The sequence below is a fragment of the Piliocolobus tephrosceles genome, chromosome 6, assembly GCF_002776525.5.
Source record: "Piliocolobus tephrosceles isolate RC106 chromosome 6, ASM277652v3, whole genome shotgun sequence".
Classification (NCBI taxonomy): Eukaryota; Metazoa; Chordata; class Mammalia; order Primates; family Cercopithecidae; genus Piliocolobus; species Piliocolobus tephrosceles.
In genome coordinates, this window is record NC_045439.1 from 142,118,868 (window position 1) to 142,129,731 (window position 10,864).

The window sequence follows — 10,864 nt, forward strand, 5'->3', positions numbered from 1 at the left end:
ACTGCTAAAGCAACCAACCCTCTGGGTTTGCACAGACCTATATATATTCACAGGCTGCAGAGCTGTCAGTGCTAAAACCCAGACTGTCCTGTCCAGGTAAACCATGATGGTTGGTTACTCTACCTAGGCCCTTCAGAGTACAGCACACCCTAATCTTATAGGATGGCTGGTTTCTTACTGCTGAGTCTGGAGATTTTATTCTGGTAAAGAACAGAAGATAGATGTTTTCCCTTCATGCTGAAACAGGCACTCAAACTAGGAGAGTTCAGCTTAGGGGAATGGAGGCCTCCACAACCCTCTGCCCACACCTTTGTATACCAATCTCTCTCTAACTCAGGTAGACTACTGGACAACAACAACAACAACAACAACAAATGTAATTACATAATGTTGTTTATATAAGACAGAGTAGAGTGTTTCATAAACTAAAATCAAAATGGCCATAGAAAATTTGCAACTTTCTTTCTGACCTGAGAGAGACTTACCTTTCTCAAAATTATCTGGAGGCTGTTGCCACACCTTTGCAGTATAAATTCAGACAGCCCTAGATTTGGGGTTCCAGGGCTGAAATGTAAGTATCCAAGAGATCTAAGAAATATAACTTTTTGAATATGGAACGAAATAAAAGGTTCAGGGAGTATTACAGCCCTGCTGAAACTGTACCCCAAGTGAGTCACATTACTAAAAAAATCAATACACATTACCAACAGCCAAGCTATTGTGTCGTTGGAGGTTTGGTGCTGAAACAACTAGTAGTAAAAGAGAACAGTGGTGTTTCTGATGTATTGCATGTTGTTCTTTAACCAATGGTCTGCAGAATCTATAAATAATGATTTATGGTAGAACTTAAGTCTTGAAATAAAGTCATTTGTGATCAAGTTTGATTAACATCTTTGTCTGTTGCTACTTGAAAAACAAAACCAAAACAAAACAAAAGAGACTTCTAGATCTGAAAGAAAACAATCGAAATGGTAAAATAACAAAAAAGTTATGGAGGCTTCACTAATTAACCACGTAAGACTTGGCCATTCACAGCACCAGTAAGATTTCAACTGCAAGATCAGTCAAAACAAAGGCAATTATAGCTCATGAATGACTGAAAATAGATCAGTTTTATCAAAGTGGAGAGTCCGATAAAAAGTCTCACCAAAAGGATGTAGGGAAGAGAGTAATCATGTCTGCATTTGTGGAAAGGTAAACTGATACAAGCTTTTTGGGGGGCAATTTGACCCCATATTCAAAATTTTAGATATGCATATAGTTTGACTGAGTATATGTATATACTCTGATTATATTTCTGAGAATCCACTGCACTGAATATTTGCACAAATTTGCAAAAATATATGAACAAGGAAAGCTTATTGCTGAATATTTATAACATTTGTAATAGTTAAAAGTCGACAACCTAGATATTTAACAATAGAGTTAAAAACTTCATTGAGGTGTTTTGTATACATTGACATGGAAGTAAGTTTGGAATAAATTGGGGAGAAGAAAATAAGTTACAGGCATGTACAGTATTAAAATAAATTTAAAAATAAAACAATCTGAATACATGTGTATATGTGTACTCATAAATAATACAGGAAATACTATATTCCCAGCAAACTGTCAAGAGTGGTTAGTGCTTGGGAATGGGACTGAAAGTATCTCATTTGTATTTTTTTAGGATGCACTTAGATTACTTTTTGTTTCTTAAGGCTGAATTTATCTTTCCTTTTTTCTTTCTTTTTTTTTTTTATTTTTTGAGACAGAGTTTCACTCTGTTGCTCAGGCTGGAGTGCAGTGGTGCAATCTCTGCTTACTGCAACCTCCACCTCCCTGGTTTAAGCAATTCTCCTGATTCAGTCTCCCAAGTAGCTGGGATTACAGGTGTGTGCCACCCGTCTGGCTAATTTTTGTATTTTTAGTAGAGATGGGATTTTGCCATGTTGGCCAGGCTGGTCTCAAACTCCTGACCTCAAGTGATTCACCCACCTTGGCCTCCCAAAGTACAGGGATTACAGGCATGAGCCACCCTGCCTAGCCAGAATTTCTTTAAAGACACTTTTTTTTTTTTAATTTTTATTTTTTAAGAATCAGGGAGTTGTTATTAGGTCCTTACTCTGAATATCATGTACTTGCATCGTCCACATAGGAGACAAAAAGCAGTGGTGATTGCCACTGATGGCAAACCAGCCTCTCCACACCATCCCAGAAAAAAAAACAAAATCAAAAACAAAAGAAAACCCTGATCTATCCTACTATATTTTGAGGCAAAGGGTTCAGTTAAGTAATATTAAAGTCACTTATCAAATAAAGCTAATATATTGTCTAAAGAACTAAAGTTATATGTTTGGGCCTATTCATATTGCTCTATTTTAAATATGGAGGATAAAAAGAATAAAGAATGCCTTTTCTTCTTCCCTAAGTTATTTCTTACTCTCTTGGGTTTTCCCAAGCCTACATCTGTCTCTCTCTAGACACCATCCAAGTAAATTTTCAGATATTTTTAAAACAGGAAGCAGAAGCTGTCTGTGAATGACTCTAAAATAAATGTTATTTCTGGAAGGTTCCAAATGGCCTGGGGGAGTGAAGTGGGTCACAACTAATAGAAATAAATTTGATAAAGTTGCATGTTACAAGATCAAAACACAAAATTTAGCCATATTTCTATACATAAGCAATGAACAATTTGAAAAGAAAATCAAGAGAGGACAATTACATTTACAATAGCATCAAAAAAAATAAAATACCTAGGAATAAATTTTACCAAAAAGGTGAAAGACTTGTACAGTGAAAACTATAAAACACTGCTGAAAGAAATTTAAAAAGACCTAAATAAATGAAAAGACATCTGTGTTCATGGATCATAACACACAGAGAGCCCTGAAGAGCTGAAACAATCTTGAAAAAGAAAAACAAAGTTGCAGGACTCACACTTTTCGATTTTGAAACTTACTACAAAGCTACAGTAATCAAAACTCTGATACTGCCGTAAGAATAGACATATAGGCCAGTGGAATGAAACTAAGAGTTGAGAAAATAAGCCCACACATCTATGGCCAATTGATTTTTGGCAAAAGTGCCAAGACTGTTCAATAGGTAAAGAATAGTGTTTTGAACTAACGGTGCTGGGACAACTGACTGTACATATGCAAAAGAATTAAGTTGGATCCCTACCTCACACCATATTTTAAAAATCAACTTAAAATGGATCAACAATCTAAATATAAAGGCTAAAACTATAAAATTCTTAGAAGGAAACATAGAGGTAAATCTTCATGACTTTAAATCTGGCAATGGGTTCATAAATATGATATCAGAAGCATGAGCAACCAAAGGAAAAATATAGACAAATTGGACTTCATCAAAATTAAAAACTTTTGCGCATAAAAGACGTTATCTAGAAAGTGAAAAGATAACCTATAGAATGGGGGAAAATATCTGCAAACCATATCTCTGATAAGAGTCTACTGTCTAAAATATATAAAGAATTCTTACAACTCAACAACAAAAAGAGAAAAAACCCAATTAAAAAATGGGGAAAAACTTGAATACACATTTCTCCAAAGAGGATGTATGGGTGGCCAAAATGCACCTGAAAAAAATGTGCAATATCATTAGTCATTTGGAAAATGCAAATCAAAATCCAGGGGTTGCAATGAGAAGGAAATGAGAAATAACTGCTTATCAGGTATGGAGTTTTATTTTGGGGAGATAAAATGTTTGTTTGTAAAAATGGAGTCTCACTGTGTTGCCCAGGCTGGTCTTGGACTCCTGGGCTCAAGTGATCCTCCTGCCTTGGCCTCTCAAAGTGCTGGGATTACAGGCATGAGCCACCGTACCCCACCAATAAAGTGTTTTGAAAGTAGATAGATGGAGTAATCACACAACATTGTGAATGTACTAAATGCCACCAAATTGTGCACTTTAAAATGGCTAATTTTATGTATGTGACGTTCACCCCAGTTAAAAAAATAAGCATCAATGAGATGCTGACTTCTACTCTTCTTCAATCAACTACTCAGAGTAAGAATAAGGGGAAAAAAGCCCTAAAAATTGAGTCTGCTTTTGTGTGGTCACTACTGAACCTTCTCTAGGCTGCACTGACTACCTCCGAGACCACTAGCAGTATTTGCCAATTCCAGCATCCAAAATTAAGCATTTATCCTTTGTGATGGTAAATATAGTTCACTGACATTGAAATAAAATGAAAGCGGTGGGCTGGGTATGGAGACTCATGCCTGTAATCCCAGCACCTTTGGAGGCCAAGGTGGGTGGGTCGCTTGAGACCAGGAGTTTGAGACCAGCCTGGCCAACACGGCAAAATCCCATCTCTACTAAAAATACAAAAAGTAGCTGGGCATGGTGGTACATACCTGTAATCCCAGCTACTCGGGAGGCTGAGGCAGGAGAATCACTTGAATCTGGGAGGTGGAGGTTGCAGTAAGCCGAGATCGCACCACTGCACACCAGCATGGGCAACAGAACAAGACTCTGTTCCAAAAAAAAAAAAAAAAAGGAAAAGAAAAAAAAAGTAAGTGGCAAGTTCTTCATCTTCGTTCAAACTCTACTTACTAGAGCCACCTGCTGCATTTGCACCCCTATAGTCCAGGGCTTCTCAGCCCTAGTTGTGTATTAGAGTTAATTATCTAAAATATTTTGTTTTTCCTTTTTTTAAATTCAACTTTTATTTTGAGATAATTGTAGATTCATATACATTTGTGTAGAAAATAATACGGTGATTCCACATACCCTTTACCTAGTTTTCTCCAATGGTACCATCTTGCAAAACAAGATATGTCCATGATGTGTACAATTTCACCACCAGGATTGGGACTTTTTTTTTTTTTTGAGACAGGGTCTTGCTTTGTCACCCAGGCTGGAGTGCAGTGGCACGATTAAGGCTCACTGCAGCCTCAACCTCCTGGGCTCAAGCCTTTCTCCCACCTCAGCCTCCCAAGTAACTGGGACTATAGGTGCGGGCCATCATGCCTGGCTAAGTTTTGTATTTTTTCATGGAGATGGGTTTTTGTCATGTTGCCAAGGCTGGTCTTGAATTCCTGGGCTCAAGGGATCCACTCATCTCAGTTTCCCAAAGTGCTGGGATTACAGGCATGAGCCACCATGCCTGGCTCTCCACCAGGATATTGAGATTGCTATAATAAAGACACAAAACGTTTCCATCACCAAATGATCCCTTGTGTAGCTCATTTTTAACCACACCTCCTTATCTCCCACTTCTCTTTCCTCTCCCATTCTCTACCCTCAACAACTAACCTTACTTTATCTCTATAATTGTCATTTTAAGAATGTTATATAAATATAATCATACAATATGTAATCTTTGGGGATTCACTTTTTTCACTCAGCATAATTCACTGAAGGTTCATCTAAGTCATTGCATGTATTGTTGCATGTATCAAAAGTTCATTTCTTTCATTGCTGAATACTGGTCCATGGTGTGGGTGCACCACAGTGTGTATAACCATTTGCCCATTGAAGGACAGCTCAGTTGTTTCTAGGTTTTTTTTTTTTTGGTTATGATGAATAAAGCTGCTATGATTACTCATGTATAGGTTTTTGGGTGGGCATAAGTTTTCATTTTCTTGGAGAAGTGCCCAAGAGTGCAATTTTTGAGTTGTATGGTTTTTGCATATTTAGTTTTATAAGAAAATGCCAAACTGCCTTGCAGAGGTGGCTGCTGGAATAAATCCACCAGCAATTTATAAGTGATCCAGTTTCTCTACATCCTCAACAGCATTTGGTATTGTCACTATTTTTATTTTAGACATCCTGATATGTGTGTAGTGATAACTCATGTAGTTTTAATTCACATTTCCCTGGTAGCTAATGATGCTGAACACCTTTTCATGTGCATTATTTGCATATGTGTGTTCTCTTCAGTGAATGTCTCTGTCTTTTGCCCATTTTTTAACTGATGTTTCTCACTGTTGAGTTTTGAGAATTCTCTATATTCTAGATACTAGTCCTCTGTCAGATTTGTGGTTTGCAGATTTTAAAAGAAATCTGTAATTTGTCTTTCATCCTAACAGGGTCTTTCTCAGAGCAAACATTTTAAATTGTGATGCAGTCCAATTTATCAGTTGTTTTTGTTTTATGAATTATGCTTTTGTTGTCAAGTCTAATAACTTTTTGCCTAATCATAGATCCTGAAGATTTTAAAACCCAGGCGTTAATTTGATCAGGTCTGCCTGCCCTGCTTGCTTTTTTTGGTCACTTGCTTTTTGTTATTCTTTTTTTCTTCCTTTTTCCATGAAGCTGAAAGCCTCAGTAGCTGAAGCCATTGCTGCTGCATACTGAAATTTATCCTTCATTGGCTCCTTTATCGATAACTCATAGGTCACCATGGTAATGATCACTTCGGTTGTTTTTTCTGGAACTTGGGCCAGCTCCTGTCCAGTTTGAACTGGTTGAGACCACTGCCCCTTCAACTGGGCTTGTGCAGGTGCTGGAGAGGTGGGTAGCCTTTTGATGTTAGAGGACCAAAACTCCACCCTCAGATCATGCTAATGCTGGCATTTTCTGTGCATATGTTCTATGAAATGACACTTGTGCAAAACCTGCCACTTCATTTTTCCCCACTGTCAATCACCTTTCCCCACACCTTAGACCACCCCACTTCCCTAACCCATAAATATCCCTAAGCCTAATCTTTGGGGAGGCAGATTTGAGAGCTGGTCTCCCACCTCCTCACCTGGCAGCTTTGTAAATAAATCTTTTCTCTTTTGCAAATCCAGGTGACTGTGATTGATTTACTGTGCATGGGCAGAACAGACCTGGACCTGGCTGATAACAATTTTCTCCTATTTTTCTCTTAAAGTTTTATAGATTTACACCTGTGATCTATTTTGAGTTAATTTTTATATAAAGTGTGAGATTTAGGTTGATGTTCATGTTTTTACCTGTGCACGTCCAATTGCTCCAGCACCATTTGTTGAAAAGGCAATCCTTCCTTCATTTAATTGCATTTGCATTTTGTGAAAAATCACTTGGACATATTTGTGTAGTCTATTTCTGGATTTTATCTATTCTGTTCCATTGATATATGTGTCTATTCCTCTGCCAATACCACACAGTCTTGATTATTTGTTATGTTTAAAAAGTTTCTGCACTAATTCTCAGTGTGGCCTGAGAACCATTTCTGAAGCTAGATGAAAGTCTCCAAGAGACTGACTAGTCCAATTATCCCCTGTAATCCAGAAAGGTATAGTGAAAGTGTGGTATACTGAGAGTCAAAAGACCTGGGTCTTGTAGTCTCAGCTCATCAGGATGTGGCTGAGTGACCTGGCTAGGTCTTTTAGTGTGAGCCTCAGTTTTCTCACCTATGGAACTGGGACGCTCATACAGCACTTGTTTAGCCTACCCTCCCAGTATGCTTGTGAGTGTAAAAGGAAATAGATTTGATCTATATATAAAGTTTAGACTTAAGCGTAATTCAAATACAAAGGGTTATTATTTTAGGGATAAGCACAGTGAGATTCAGAGATTAAAGTTCTCCTTACCCAAAGTCATCTTCTATTTGATTTTGTGGCACCCATCAGAAAATTTCACATATTCAGCACATACGTATAGAGTCCAAACTCTGCCAGGCACTGTGAAAAGTCCCTGGGGTACAAACACAAAAAGACATGGTCTCTGTCCTTAATAATCTTTCTATTTAGTGAGGACATAATTAATTTTACAAAAGCTAAGTGAATACAAATTAAATTTGTATTCAGTGTTCCTTTAGAATTCCAGGACCCTCCTAGTCGGATGAATCCACAGGACAATAAATCATTGTACTAGCATCTTCATAGGTCCCCAGCTACACTTTCAGACTTTCACAGGGATGCACGCTGACTTTGGCAGAGTCAACAGGAAAGAGAGAGTTTTCCTGGACAGAGCTAAAAATCCTGTGAGGCTCACACACTTGTAACCCCTTCCCAGCGATCACCATCTACACTCCAGGATTCCTCTGCCACCCATTTATTAAATCAAAACCTCTCCCATGGAGCCTATTCAGGGCCCAGATGTCAGGCTTAGTATCTGGGTGATAAAATAATGTATACAACAAACCCCCATGACATGAGTTTACCTATGTAACAAACCTGCACATGTACCCGTGAATGCAAAATAAAAGTTAAAAAAAATACAATTTTTAAAAAATTTTAAAAATGTATATTGCCTACATTAGGTAGGGCAGATTGTGCAGACAGTGGGCATTCCCAAGAGTCAGCCTGCTTTTTCTGTGTGCTCCCAGGTCTCATGTCATGAACTGATTTCAGCCAAGGACTCTCTGTAATGTAACTGCATGTGGACTAGCTTTGTCAGAGAAAGACTGGATGTGTAACATTCTTCTACGTAGCCAACACTGAAGAAAATCTTATTTGGAGAACAAAGGCTATTACTATTAAATCACTTAAACATTATTACATGCTATTTGGTGCGTTCCAAATGCATGAGAGTAAAGCAAAACACACAATAGCAAAACATGTTGTATTGCAGCAAAATCAAAATTCAGTTTCTAGATTCACAGCTGGAGAGATGCTCTGATGTAACTACAAGTGCCATCCCAGCCACTGGTGAGGTTCTGCTGCCCCCGAGTGGCTGAAGTCCTTCTCTGACAAAGCTGCTGATGCTCTCATGCTGATAATGTTATGGTGATTTTTACAAGGGCAGAGTGGATGTATGTATACATGGATGAATAGTTGGATGGATGGATAAATGCATGGAGAGATTGGGGGATTCATTCATTTAATAGTATTTAATTTCAACTATTTTTCCACACATGGGGCCAAATGCTGTTAAGACATGATGTTTGAGATCTGAGATGTAAAAAACTGCATTGGTGTTAATTAAGCAAGAGCTGTGGTCCGAGCTGCTCAGTGCATTGGTCCCAGGAGAATAGGGGAATAGAAAGGATTAAGGAAGTGATCTAAGATGAGAGGGGAAGGACTTCCCAAATATACTTCTTCTAGGGAGACAAACATACCTCTGGCTAACCATAGCCTATTAACTCAAATCCCTTGGGTTAAGAGCAGAAATAATAAAAAACAATAAGTGTGGGTTTAGATACATACTAGAAGGAATATAGGGAAAATCCAAGGTGGGAACAGGGACACAGAGTAGGCAGAACGCTTTGCTTCACTGAAAAACAAAGTGAAACAGATTAAAACAAGATATGACACTTGACATCACTGGTCTTCAAAGATGATGCCACCCAGTATTAGTAAGTTACTATACTATTGATGAATATGCAAACTGATACATTTATTTTGACACAGTGGTTTCACAATCAGGAATTTATTGTCTAGAATTACTTGCAGGATATACATAGAAAAGAACAGATGAGACCACCTGTTATTCGTTTCACCTGGACTTAAATAATGGAGTCAAGACACTTAAAAGATGAGGAGTTTCTTCTAGAGAATGAAAATTGTGCTGGAAGTTTTCACTGTAGCTGGGTTAGTATTATTAACTTTTTTTAAGATTCTGTAAAAGCCTCTATAAAAATTCCCAGTCTTTTGATTTCAATTGAATTCAAATATGCATTTATTGATCACCCTGGTGAATACACACGACTTTGGCTGGGTTTTTGGAGGTTGTGATGCAGGGGTAACTTAGATTAGATTCCTTCCCTCAAATACCTTGGTCTAGAGAAGACTGGCTTGTAAAAACATAAAATATAGTAACTTAATGAAATAATGGCTACAATATAGCATTATGGAAATACGGGATAGGGAAGATATGATACATTCTAACTGGAGGGATGATGGAGGGGAGATTCCCAGCAGATGTGGCATTTGAGCCTTGAAACAGAGAATTTTGACAGCTCTAGGGGAAGAGGGTGGGGGAAGGTGGGGAAGGATTCTTTTCCTTTAGGTTGGAAGAGCATGTGTTGCTATTTATTAAGTCTTTATTGAGCACCAACAAGGTATTGTGTGAAATAGACAGCATAAAAACATCTATAAAAGGGAGATAAAATATATCCCTGAAAAAAGTCATATAACAGTAAATGATACTGTTTGATTAGTTATCAGAACAGTCTACAGAATCCAGAGGTGAAGGAGAAATGCAGACTACTTTTCTTTGGGTAGTGAATTAGCCACTTCAAAAATATTTCAGTGAAGTCAGTAAAGGAAAATATGAGGCATAATAAGACACATTTATACAACTGGCAGTCCTTTCTTCACTAGAGTTTGTAAAAAGTTACTGTTTCTATTTTTAATTAAATGAGTAATCTTGCTTCGAAAAATCCAAGGGATAAGAAAAAGTAAAAAGTAAAATTCTCCCTTCAAAATTCCCTGTTCTCCAATCTCATTTCTCTTTCTGGAAGTAAGCACTATTATCAGCTTACTGTGTTTCCTTCCAGAATGATTTCAGATGAATTCATGGAAATATTTAACTGGTGTAATTTTGCATAAGTGGATATATGTGTTTTTCTGAACTTTTTTTCTTTACTCAACACCATATTTTGGAGCCTTTTATATGCTAGCACATAGACCATAGAGTACAGAGTTACAACACATTTTTTTTTTAAAACTGGAATTCCGCAATTAGGATATACCTTGGCTATTTCACTGTTTCCTTTTTAGTGGTTAACAAGATGAAAACTGCTAAGGTCTTACTTGATTTTTATAATCAAACAAACAAGGGAAAAACGACCCCAACTCTGGGCCTCACAGACAGACATCCTAGTTGAACTTCTCACTTGCAGTTCCTCATTCAATCCCCAAGCCAGTCCGTTCACAAATCCAGTCTCCTAAATGAAGGGAAAGCCGGACACCCTTGACTAATTCAGTAATAATATCATGAGATAGGTATGTGCTGTGATTCTTAACTTCTAGCCTTCTCCAAAGGTGCCAGTGATCACCTGTGG